Source organism: Microtus oregoni, unplaced genomic scaffold (genome assembly GCF_018167655.1).
Source record: "Microtus oregoni isolate MIOR12 unplaced genomic scaffold, Mior012 000001F_ref0000356, whole genome shotgun sequence".
Lineage (NCBI taxonomy): Eukaryota > Metazoa > Chordata > Mammalia > Rodentia > Cricetidae > Microtus > Microtus oregoni.
This window is the reverse complement of record NW_024543060.1, coordinates 55,596,098-55,609,674: the sequence shown is the minus strand read 5'-3', so window position 1 is coordinate 55,609,674 and position 13,577 is coordinate 55,596,098.

The window sequence follows — 13,577 nt, the reverse complement described above, 5'->3', positions numbered from 1 at the left end:
GTCAAGGCTCTTACAGTAAATAGAGACTCACTTTTAACCATACAGAACAATGGTTCCTGTCTTCAAAATGGAATCGGGCAAGTTCCTCTACCTGTATATTAAAGTACAGTAATTATTCCTGAAACTCGTTGAAACGAGTTAGTTGGCAGAATGGTTTATATTGACTGTCATCATGCCAGGGTCTGGAATCACCTTGGAGAAAACTCTCTGGGCATGTCTGTGAAAATGAGGTGAAAATGCCCACCCACAGTGTGAGTAGTGGTCCCTAGACTGCGACCTTAAACTGCGCTAAAGGGAGAATGGTGGCTGAGCACAGACATGGCTCACCTTGCTTCCTGACAGCAGGTGCCATCTGGCCAGCTGGACTCCTCCCCTGATCACTCTGTCTGCCTCCCCAGAACAGACTGTGTCCCCCTCAAATTAAACCCATCTCACATTGCGTTTATTCTGGTCAGAATTCGGTTATAGATAGTAACAAGAAAAGTAGAGAATATAGGAAATAAAGACCAAGTGTGAGATGGAATGGATTACTGGGGAATGTGGAACAGTTTGTTTGTGAGTTACGAAGGTGCTAGAATACTATGAGCAGAGTGTTTTGGGCTTTTCTGGTGGGATTTCAGAAGCCCAGCATGCCGAGGGAAACGCTAACAGTGAATGCCTGGATCAAACAGCTTTGGTGGCGAAGGCGGGGGTGGGGATGCGGGGGGAGGATGTAGACTCTACTGGGACTGGGCAGGACGTCATTCTTGCAAAGAATATAATTGCATTCTTTCTGTGTCTGAGGATTTCTGTGAGGTTAAATTTAAAATTAATGCACTAACTTCTTTGTAGACAAAATTTCAGGATAACAGCATTCAAGCTATGCAATGGCTATTTCTCATGGCTCTTATTGAGATATGTATTGATAGAGAATGAAAGATTATGTTTTTTCTTTTTTGAAGCAGGGTTTCTCTGTAGCTTTGAGGCCTGTCCTAGAGCTAGTTCTTATAGACCAGGCTGGCCTCGAACTCACAGAGATCCGCCTGCCTCTGCCTCTGAGTGCTGGGATTAAAGGCACGTGCCACCATTGCCCAGCTCAGTAAGTTATTTTTAAAATCTGCAATTTAGAGGCTGGAGAGATGGCTCAGTAGTCAAGAGCACTCACTGTGACTCTTGCAGAGGACCTGAGTTCAGTTCCCAGAACCTACACGGTGGCTCACAACAAACTGTTAACTACAGTCCTAGGAGATCCAATGGCTTCTTCTGACCTCTGCCGGCACCACACACCCACGTGTTTCACAGATATGCAGGCAGGCAAAACACCCACACACATAAAATAAACGTTAAAAAATGCTTAAACTGCAAAATTTAAATTTTCTAAAAACTTAAAAAAATATTTTAAAAACTGGAGTTTGAATGTTGTGAACTGTTGGTCCGTGGACATGAAATGGCTGTTGTACACATGAACTCAGAGAAACAAACTTCCTGTGTGTGAACATCTTTAGAGTCGAAGACAATGAGAAAGGGACCCTGAGGACAAGACCCCATCCATGAAGGATCTAACGTGTGAGAGTACAGCCATAGGCACCGGGGACCTGGAAAGGTAATGGTAGATAGGAACAAAAGACCCTGGGTCATTTCAGAAATGAACACCTTTCTCATTTTCCCTGCTGCTGTTTATATGTCGTTCACCTAGCTACTAAAGATAGCCTTGCAAGCAGAGCTTGAGCAAACAGTTTCTTTGACCCTCTATCTGAGTTATGCCTTCTGCGTTTCCCTGTCTTTCTGGCTCTGTTTGTCCCAGAAGACAATCCTTTTAGACCTTGGGCACCTTACCTTTTCTCAGGCTGGAATATGTTTGTTCAGATACCTCCCCGCCCCTAACATGAGCAAAATCTTCTGGTCACATCTGGGTCAGGGGTTTCTGCTTGGGAAAAGAATTGCAGACCATCGGGACCCTGATAATAAACTCTTGAAAACTGAAGGAGTGATCCGAGAATGCCATTGAAGGGGTTTCCTGCTTCCAAGTCATCTTCATCTCAACAAGTCAGCATCATGTGACAGCCATATGCTCTCCCTGTTATAGATATGAAAGGTAAAAAGAATGATGGGCGTCATGGAGGCTTGTGCTAGGATTTCAGAAAGCTTATGAGGTCGGAAAATGTTTGGCAGGGTCAGAATCCTTGCAATCCTGAGTAGCCACCCACCTCCTGCAGTGGTGAAGACGAAGCCTGAGTTTATATGGAGACCCTGGGTGTTGGAAATGCAAGGCTCATGGGAGGGCCGCCATGGGAAGCTGCAGGCCTAGCGTGGGCTCCACTCACGAGAGAAGCTGCGTCTGCTGAAGACAGAACCAGATGGCTGAGGCTACCCAAGTCCTTTGGGGCCAGGTGATTGAGTTTTGAACCCCAGATCCACACACTGAACTGATTTGGTGTTTGCCTTGTTGGGCTTCAGTCTTATTTTTATTTATTATACTCTGATTTATTCATTCTAGTCTGAAATTGCTTTTCTGTGTCATTCCATGTTGAAAGTATGCAACTTTGTTTTTTAAAAATATTTTTATTTATTCTTTGAGAATTCCATGCCTACATACATTGTGTTTTGATCCTAGCCCGCCCCCCATTTAATCCACCCAACTTCACCTGGACCCTACCCCCATGTCTACCTTCCAAATCTTATTCTCTATCTTAAAAACAAACGATCAAACGACTAAGTCCAATTAGTGCAACCCGTGGTGGCATGATATAAGACCATGCTGGAGCAAGTGATATGATTATGCGCGGGAGGGACCTTGGCAGTAGGTAGGTTCAAACTACAGCAGGTGAGAGCGCATGGCAGGTGAGGGACAGACACACCATGCAGACAAGTGGGAAGTTTTACTGAGCTAAAGGGAGTGGGGGAAGGGAAGGTGGAGAGAGAAAGAGAGGCAAAAATCTGCTTGCCTCTTCTGAAGAACAGTGGGGGGTGGAAGAGAGTAGGCAGGGGCGGAGCTTGTGTCTTAAAGGCGCCTTTTGCACCTGCATACAGAATGTTTTGCCTTAGCAACCTGACCAGGGTACTGCCTGAGTACATCCTGTCAGGTGACAGGCCAGCATAATGCCTGGACCTAACATTCTCGCCTTTTTCTTACTGTAAAAGGTGGAAAAGTTAAAGAAGATAGCGGGTGGGATGGGGATAGGGGCGCTGGGTTCTCAAGATTGCTGTCTGCTGATTTGTGGGTGTTGAAATCTTGGACCTGAGAAAGCGTGGCCATTTCCTGGGGTGTCTGGTTGTTTCACTGCTGTCCAGGCTCTGTGGAACTATCTGATACCTCTTGGACCTGAAGAGATGCTGGCAAAGCAGAGGACAAGGTTAATTTTAGGATTTTTTTTTTTTTTTTAGGTTTTGGTAATTGTCAAGACCAGGGAAGGGGGGAACACTTAGTCTGCTAAGGGCCTGGTAATTGAGAGAGGGATGCATCTGAACCCAAATCGACTTCCTGGAGCTTATAAGAATTTTTTGTGTTTGCAAAAAGTCAAAAGTTTTAGACATATTAACATTTCTACTGTTTATAGTCCATATTGAAATTTACATTGTAAATGGCTTTATACTCATACCATTAATGATTTTTATTGGAAACATTAACATTCTTTTTTCTATCTAGAAAACTGTGACAGGTGTTTTCAGCACAATGAAAAGCACTTTTGAAGTCTATAGTTAAGAAACAGCAAGAAGGAATTTGAAATCTTGAGCTTGTGGCTATGATAGTGGTAGTACTCCGCAGAGCTAAATTAATAGCTTATTAGAATTTTATTTGTTAATATTAAGACTCTTGGAATCTTAATATAGCATATTAGCATAATGATAGAGAACTCTGGAACATATTTTATTGTTTTAAATGTCTCACATCACTTGTCTTTGTCATCACTTAAACTTTTTATCTTCAGACCTTCTTAACTTACATTTATACACCTTAAGTCACTTTCTTGTACCCTGAAACATTCTAATCCTCTGACTTTTTTAATTTGCATTTCCCACCTTAATAACTTGCATTTGCACACCATAAAACATCTTCTTAGACCCTGAAGCATTCTTAGATCCTCACATCTTAAGCTTTGCATCTTAAACCACCTTTTCTTTAAGCAAAGGGATGGTAAGAAATTATATCGAAATCTGTTTTGTGAGTTTATCTTGAATCTGGCCGCAGGATGAACTGTGTCTGGACTTAGTATTGAGTCTAAGAGAGTGAGTCCTGTGATCTGAACTTTACACAGAGAACTCAGAATGCAGTTGAAGCCTTGGTTCTTGCTGTTAAACTGACAAAGTTATTAGTTGTCAAACAGCATCAGAGTTCTTGAGAAGAATAAAATTTTTATCTGAATTAGCAATTAAAACTACCAGAGACTTACCTGATTGACTACCTAGACGTCTAAACCATGTCCTCCATGGTTGTTTAGGGCAATGTCAGTCTTCCTGCTTTAAGAGGTAGGCCTGCAAGGCCCCAGAAGATCCCACAGACTTCTGTGGAGTAAGGATTCATGGGAAAATCAACCTGCCTTTTGCCTTTTGAGGTAGTCAATTCCCACTGTCTTGTTGTCCACAGTCTGAAGAGGGTCTTTGCAGCAGTTGAGGTGAAAGGTAGTTTATCTCAGTGTCTAGTGCTGCCACTTATGATCAAGTTCTGGGTGGAACTTTTGGTTCCCATCTGTATTCTTTGGAGGAAATAGGGGTGCCTGCCAGGAGCTAGCATTTCTGTAATTTCATAATATTATGAAAAGCCTTTTAAAATTAAGCATCTTAAATGCCATACTCTCCAGATCTTTGAGCATTCGAGGACTGTTTGTCTCTTGGGTATATCTGAGTTATGAATACAATGACACTAAATAGGATCTGCATGGAGAGCTGGATCCAAGCTGAAAGGTTGGGTGTAATGGTCTGTCCTGTGCCTTTAAGAGACAAGCCCCATCCACTCCTGATGTGGGAGTGTCATATATCAATCTGTTGATTTCATTGGTTAAGCAATAAAGAAACTGCTTGGCCCTCATAGGTTAAAACATAGGTGGGAGGAGTAAACAGAACAGAATGCTGGGAGAAAGAAGTTGAGTCAGGGAGTTGCCATGATTCTCCCACTCCAGGCAGACGCAGGTTAAGATCATTCCTGGTAAGCCAGCTCATGGGCTACACAGATTATAAGAAATGGGCTAGTCCAGGTGCGAGAGTTAGCCGAGAAGAGGCTAGATAGAAATGAACCAAGCAGTGTTTAAAAGAATACAGTTTCCGTGTAATTATTTCAGGGCATAAGCTAGAGCTAGCCATGTGGGCGGCCGGGTGCTGGGGATGCAGCCCGCCGCTCCTATTACAACAGAGTGGCACCCTACGTGATGGACTAAATCCACTTAAAAACCTGAGAAGGCTTAAAAATAAGGGAGAGAGAGTTTAACACAGATTTTTGCTGTTTGTTGGTGGCGTGCTGTAGAGAGATTTCCTGATTCGGCAACAGCAGCAGAAAAAATGCTGTGTCATTTTAAAGTGCAGCTTCTTGGGGGCTGTGCTGCCAGTGCAAACTCTGGCTTTAAAGCATTTCAATGGATTTTATGGGACTGGATGTTTGTGTTCCCACCTGGGATCAGAAGGAGAGTGCTCTGAGACCGTACCAATGGCTCAGCGCTCCCTGCCTGCACCTGGGAAGACTGCAGAATCAGGCTCAGGCAGGCGGCTCTGTGTGTCAAATTTGGTTGTAACTCCGATAAAAAGAGTTTCTGTGCTGCATGCTCAGTCTCAGAGTTAAACTGACTGCGGCGCCAATGTGGACTTTCTGTGTGCCTGGAACTGTGCTCAGCTCAGGGGTACCAAATGGATCTGAGGCAGGAGCGGCTGCTCTATGCTGAACTGTGCTGACCTCAGGCAGGAACTGCCATAATTACCATAATAATAGCACAGTTAAGGTTTAGACTGCAGGAAACAGGCAGTACCGTATTACCCCTAGGTGGCGCAACTTAAGTTTTTAAGAACTGCTTAACATTTTAAGAAATGCTCCTGGATAGTAAAAATATTACAGATTCACAATAAAACAGATTCAGACATAACAGACCTCAATGAATCACAGTGTTGGATGAATGTACGTAGGCTTGAGAGAGAGAAGAATAAGAATATAGAGAATAAAGTTAATGTCTTAAAAAAAGGGTAAAGTCTTTAAAGAGACAAAGTACAGATAGTTATAGACTAAAAGAAATAAAGGAAAATAAGCCACGTAAAATGGAAAATTCACAGAGAGTCTGGATTATGTACATTGTGTTTTCTTTAAAATTTTTGACTGTGAAGGAGCTAAGTACAGAGAGACATTTCATTACATGGGCTACCAAGCTAAACCAGAATGGATATAAGGGTATTACGATTTCAAAATTTGGTTCTAAGGATATGATGCTTTGGAGAGGGTCTTCTTTTGTTTTCACAGAGGACCAGACCCTGTGGATTGCATCTATCCCGATATGGTATGATAGACCACGACCTCCAGAAAAGTTCCTGTGAACACCCTCAAAAAATTACTTCACTCAACTGCCAACTGAGGTAAACCTGGCACACAGGTTACACCCTAAATGATCTGGCTAACAGCGCCCCCATTCAGCAGGAAGCAGTTTGGAGAGAAAAAACTGCGCCCATGTTCCCAAAATATGGTTTATAAATGTTCTTTTACATTTAAAGGGGAAATGATATAGGTATGAGTAATTTGCATTGATGTGGATTTTAAGGTCAATTTTGCTATATGTATATGTATTTCTGCTCTTGCTTAAGGTATTGTGATTGTGTAGTTCATTTAAAAATGTAATGTATAATTAGGAAATATAGTTTGTTAATGGATAATCATCAATAATAATCAAGCTTGTAATCATGTTAGTTGGATTTTCTAGATGTATAGAGATACATTTCAGTTAGATAGGCATTCTTCATATCTTTCAAAGGCTGCAGAATATGGCATTTAAAATATTTTAATAACTTAGGACTTTTCATGACAATGAGACATGTCTGCTCCTGATGGCACCAATCTACTTCGAGAGGAAGATGGGCATCGAAGAGGATCCTTATGGAGTTTGATAGCCATTTGGGCAAGAAACTGTTCTTGCCTGGACTGTTGCATAAACTGGACAAAGAGAACCTGCAGAGAGAGGACTGCTGAACTTGCCTAAAGGTGAGATGGTCTTTCGGGGTTCCTGACTCATGAAAGTCTGCGAGACATTCTGCAGGACACAGCAGAAAGTGACTGAACTGTCTTTGGAATTTCCTGCTTGATGAAAATGTCTGCTGGATACTATGGGCCTGAAGGCTGAAGATGGATGCCCCAACGGTACAAAAGAACTTTGGGTGACTGTCCAGGCAGCGAGATGTCTCTGTCATTTCTAGAGCTTGAAGTTTCTTAGTTCTTGTTTGCTTAGGTAATATTATATCCTTCTGGAGTCTTTGATGGAGTTGAAGAATGGATAGGTAGTTATAGTTGTCCATTGTTATGATAAAAGATAAAGTAGATATAAATATTGTAACTGTAATTCTTGCTTGATAACTGTTTTGCTATATGTAATTTTGCTATGTTAAAGTTAAAGCCTTCCTTTTTTTGTTTAAACAGAAAAAGGGGAAGTGATGTGGGAGTGTCATATATCAATCTGTTGATTTCTTTGGTTAAGCAATAAAGAAACTGCTTGGTCCCATAGGTTAAAACATAGGTGGGAGGAGTAAACAGAACAGAATGCTGGGAGTAAGAAGCTGAGTCAGTGAGTCGCCATGATTCTCCCACTCCAGGAAGACGCAGGTTAAGATCATTCCTGGTAAGCCAGCTCGTGGGCTATACAGATTATAAGAAATGGGCTAGTCCAGGTGCGAGAGTTAGCCTAGAAGAGGCTAGATAGAAATGGGCCAAGCAGTGTTTAAAAGAATACAGTTTCCGTGTAATTATTTCAGGGCATAAGCTAGAGCTAGCCATGTGGGCGGCTGGGTATGGGGACGCAGCCCGCCGCTCCTACTACAACACACTCCACCCCCCATTCGTAGAGGCAAGCAGATCTTCCTTTCACTTCCAGCCTGAGCTCCTTTCCTTTTCTGCCTCTCTCCCTTCTCCCCTTCCTCCTCTGATTCTCTCTCCCTCTCTCTCTCTCTCACTTCATCCTTCCCTCCCTCCCTCTCTCTCCTCATCCCCCTTCTTCCTCCCTCTCTCCTTTCCTGTTCCCTTTCATAACCCACTAAATAAATATACAACCTCACTCTGCATGGTGTGCCTATCTGTCTCTGTCTCTTATCCACCATGCAAGGACCCACTGCCCCTTGTGCCTGCTAGAGCTAATGGGCAAATGAGCTTATAATTTATGGAGACCTATGTGTGATTTTCTTTGGGCATAAATGGCTGCGGAACCGGGTGGAACAAAAACCCCAACAAGCATGCCTGGCCCTCCATGTTATACTCCTCATCCCCCTTCTCCCTCCCTCTCCCCTTCCTTTCCATAACCCACTAAATAAATATCCAGCCTCTCTCCACATGACATGCCTATCTGTCTCTGTCTCTCACCTGCCATGTGGCTCCCTGCCCAGGACCCACTGGCCCTTGTGGCCTGCTGCTGCACCCCTGGGTTAACCATGGCATTTTATTTTTACCATAACACTGGAGAGGAATGTTTTACCCAGAGTCCTCCAGCTTCACTGTACCTGGTTTTAACTTAGCAGGTCAGATTTATGCCTCTGAAAAACAACAAAGTAAATCTCTAAGTTATCTTTTGTTAATCTGAAATAGATCTTTATAACCTTAAACTTTTATCACTATATAGGATATATTTTAAAGCAGACTTAAATCACATATACAGTATGTTGTAACAGATCTAACCATATATTTTATTATCATCTAATGTACATATCAATTTAAAATATTTGAGACTTTTTTTTTTAGTCTAGAATGAGATACAATGAACAGAACTCATTAGGACTGTTTAAAACATTTTTTAAACAATTGGTACATGTTCACATACACAGTTGAATTTAAATTACACACACACACACAGAGTTAAAGATAGCTTGCATTCACAGACATAAAGTTAAATCAAAAGTCACATGCACACACACGTACATATATTAAACAGGAGTTGAGTAGAATAAGAAAGGAAGAATTGGTGTGTGTTGAGCCAGAGGAAGCTGACTTCTCCATCTCTGATTTGCACATGGTAGCAAACAGGCAGGTATGTAAAGAGAGAGAGTAGACAGACATAAGCAGGTCTTTGGAGCAAAGAAAAAGAAAGTAGAAAATCAAAGCTTCTACTAAACAAGAAAGCAGATTCCTTGCAGGTGGAAGAGAGCAGATCAGATGAAGGTAAAGCAGGTGGGTGGGGTACCTGCATGAAGTGGATGCCCTGGCGAGGCATGCATACCCTACTGCACAAACATGCCACATGCAACAGAGTCAGTGTAAGAGGGAGTTAGAGACAAAGACATAAGTAAAAGTTGACAGACTTGGCAAAGAGCATCCTTAGTAAAGATGGGGACTAGGTCATCTGACCTATCTTTGCCCTTAGTCAAGATGGTGGTGAAGTATCTCTTTTAGACTCAAACAAAATGTACTAGTTGGCAGTTAGTTCATCTGACCTGCTTTTAGTCAAGATGGTGCCTGCCCATGTGTTGTAAGGTACTGACAGATGTGCTTGAGTAGTTGTACAGATTTTAAACAAACCCGTTAGCAAGATAACATACTGGGCATTCAGAAACACATGAATGTGGCAACATTTACTCATATCTTTCATACGTATGTATCAGACAGGAAACATCCCGAGCATATGCTGCTCATCTCAGGACAGCCCATAGATGGGCGGGAAAGAGGGGCCTTCCCCCAGGCTGCTGCAGGAAGAGTGTGGGAAGGATCAGAGAAATTTTGAACATGAATATGAGGTGCCTAGCGAAACAGAACTTTTAGAGTGGGGAATAGATGCTCCTAGGTAGAGGGAGGATCCCACCTGGAGAGAGGCTAGCCTTAGCCATGGTGGGAAGCCATTCTGACAGACAGGAGAGAGAGTCTCAGCATGGCTAGATCAGTTGCTGGGAGCAGAACCAGACAGACAAGCAAAGAGAACAGGGAAAAAGAACAGAGATACGTACTTCCAACTATCGGATCCCTGGCAGAATGTATCTGGGGGTGGGACAGTTTCCATGAGTCAGGTAGGGATGATCCAAAGCCTGTAATCTCTAGCATCCCAGAGATTAAGGGAAGACCAGATAGAGAGCACAGGCTGCTTATATGGTTTATCAAGCACAAAGGCAGGGGCCAGGGCTCCAAGCCCGAGACCATGACTGCCCAGTACTGGGCAGATAGAGAGCACAGGCTGCTTATATGGTTTATCAAGCACAAAGGCAGGGGCCAGGGCTCCAAGCCCGAGACCATGACTGCCCAGTACTGGGTCTTTCAAGTGAAGGTGAAAAACCGTGGTTAAGAGATGAATCCTCACTCATGGAAATGTGAGAGGTGGGGCAGGGGCCTACCATTACTGCTGATTCTGTTGGCATTGGGTAGAGGCCTCTGGTGATCCTTTAGTTGTAGGAGGGACCAGGTTGAAGGTTACAGGGTTCTGGTGGTCATCAAACAGCCAGCGGGCAGGAAGAAATGCCAGGAGAGCCTGCCAAGTCACACAGCACCAATAATATGATTATGCACAAGAGGGAACTTGGTCATGGGTGGGTCCAAACCACAGCAACCTAGTGTGAGACACTCCTCATGAAAAAAACCCATTCTCTTTCTCCCAGAGACCAATAGATTATCAACTGCTTCATCAACTGTCAATAGATCTTTAGTTAGGTGTGGGGCCTCATGAGCCACTCCCTCATTCGTGGAGTTTGAACTGGCTTGATCTTGTGTAGGCAACCACAACTGCCAGGAGCTCATGTGTGCAGTGTTCTTGTCTTATCCAAAGGACGCTGGTTTGCATCAGTCCTCCCCAACTTCATATCCTTTCTTCTGAGATGTTCCCTGAGCCTTGGGAAAGAGGCTCCTATATGGATGTTGTGTTTATGACTAAAATTCTACCATCACCTATTCACTGAGTTTTAATCAGTTATGAAGAGTCCTTAAGTTAAACACTATCCCTGAAAACAGAAGTTTTTTCTGATGAGCGCTGAGAGTTTCACTGATCTCTGCGTACAGAGGTAAGTATTTCGAAAACAGTTGAAATGCCAGGACATGGTGGCACACACCTTGGGAGGCAGAGGCAGGTGGATCTCTGTGAGTTTGAGGTCTACAAAGTGAGTTCTAGAACAACCTGACTGGTACACAGAGAAACTTGTTTTGAAAAACCAAAAGTCAAAAACAGAAAGAAAGAAGGAACGAAGGAAGAAAGAAAGAACACAATTTGATAATGTCTGCGGAGGAAGATAATAGTAAGTTCTCTTCCATGGCCCATGAGCTTCCCAGTCACAGATTCTTGGCTGAATTTACAATACCAGACATGAATTCTGTGCTGTGGAGAGGGTCTTTCATCCTGTCTAAAAACAATTAGTTGCCCAATTATTGCACAAATTAGTGTATCTTGACAGGGCTTACAGCTCAATAAGACTGTTAATGTCTTTCTTCCTCCAACAGTCTGAATGGAGTCTTCCAGCACCATGAAAGCTAGTGAAGAGACTGCTTCAAGACCGGCACTAGTCTGGTTTCCATGTGCTGTGACCCAAAAGTGTGCTGTCTTCAGCAATGGGGTTTTACAGTTAAGTTCTGGTATATGACCAAAAGCTTGTATTATTTTTGGAGCCTGTGAAAAACAACTTGAAACGAGAAATTCCACAGCTGGCCCTTGGGTTTTGTTTGACAACCTATAGCATCTGGAAGGAGCATTATCCCCAATCCCCAATTCAACATAACTGAATTTTGTGTGCATGTGTGTTAGGAAACTTACACAGTGGATTTTCCATATGACTTTTTTAAACATCCTTAGTGTTTGCTCTTACTCCTTCACACACACACACACACACACACACACACACACACACACACACGACACAAGATCCCAAAGACACACATGGTATCAGAACACAGACAAAAGCACCCAGATGAGTCCATTTATCCAGGGAGGTCCCAGAAGCCTTATTGGCACCAGTGACTAGGGCAGGCCTTTGGGGACATTGTGGCAGAAGGGCCATGTGGTAAAAGGCTGCTTGTTTGTTTTCCGGCCACCCAGACTCCTGAAATAATCACTCAGAGACTGTATTAATTAAATAACTGATTGGCCTATTAGCTCTAGCATCTTATTGGCTAACTCTTACATCTTAATTTAACTCATTTCTATAAATCTGTGTATCACCACGAGGCTGTGGTTTTCTGGGTAAAGTTCTGGCATCTGTCTCCGGTGGGGCTACATGGCTTCTCTCTAACTCTGCCTTCTTTCTCCCAGCATTTAGGTTAGTTTTCCCTGCCTACCTAAGTTCTGCCTTGCACAGGCCTAAGACAGTTTCTTTATTAACCAGTGGTATTCACAGATACAGAGGGGAATCCCACATCTGGGCCAGGAGTCTTTGTGGCCACCGTTACATGTTTGCAGAGTCTCAGAAGATACTGAGCTTCTGATCCTGATGCCCGGTCATGGTAATGAAATCTGCACTCTTATTAAAACGTAAGATATTCAGAGAGCTCACATCGTAGCCAAAATAAAGCTCTCTCTGAGGTTGCTTCTTGTCAGTATTTGGTAACAGAAGCAACAAAAGTAACACAGACAGCTAGTTTGCCTCAAAAACAGACTCTGTACTTCTCTCCTACCCCTGCTCTTTTTTTCTCTTGCCTCCTTTTCTTTGATTAAACAATGTGAAGGGTTTTCTGTATTTTTCTAATAGAATTTCATAAAATTGCCTATCATCCTCATAATTGGATTTTGTGGTTTATAAACTGGGAACTTTTGGTATTCTGAATTGAATTTTCTCTGAAGATCTTATTTTTTAATGAGAGTATAACCTCGCTGTGAGTGCAGATTTCATTAGTGAGATCAGAGCCAAATCTGCTTTATGGAAGCTATTTTCAATTCTGCTTAAAATGGGTAAATATTTGAGCCTGGATATATTTTTTTCATCTCAATTCAGAATACCATCTGTTTCATATATTTTTTTCTATTTTCATGTGCATGTGTTTTGTGTGGGAGCCATGTGGGTGGAGGGAGGAATGTGGAGGCTTGGGGATAATGACAGGAGCCATCTTCCGCACCCCTCTACCTTATTACTTAAGCAAGGTCCCTCAATCAAGCCCAGAGCTTGCTGATCTGACTGGCCTCACCAGCCATTTTACTTAGGGATCTGTACTCTGCCATCTGAGACTGGAACTACAGGCAGATTGCCCTGCCCACCTGGCATTAGGTGGGTCCAGGGGATTTAAACCCCAGCCATCTCCCCTGATCCTTCTTGCATAGCTTCCTTTAGGTGAGGATTGTTCTTACAAAGTTGTTTTATGATTGGAATGTTTCACCAAAGTGTAGGCTTCTCAGATCCATTACATTTTATTCTGGAACAGGGGCTCCTTCCAAAATGTTCCCCAACTTAGCACACTTCAATGAGTAATTATGGAATTCAAACTTAAACTCTGTGTAACTTTTAAATGTTTATTGCGTCGTTCCTTTACCTTC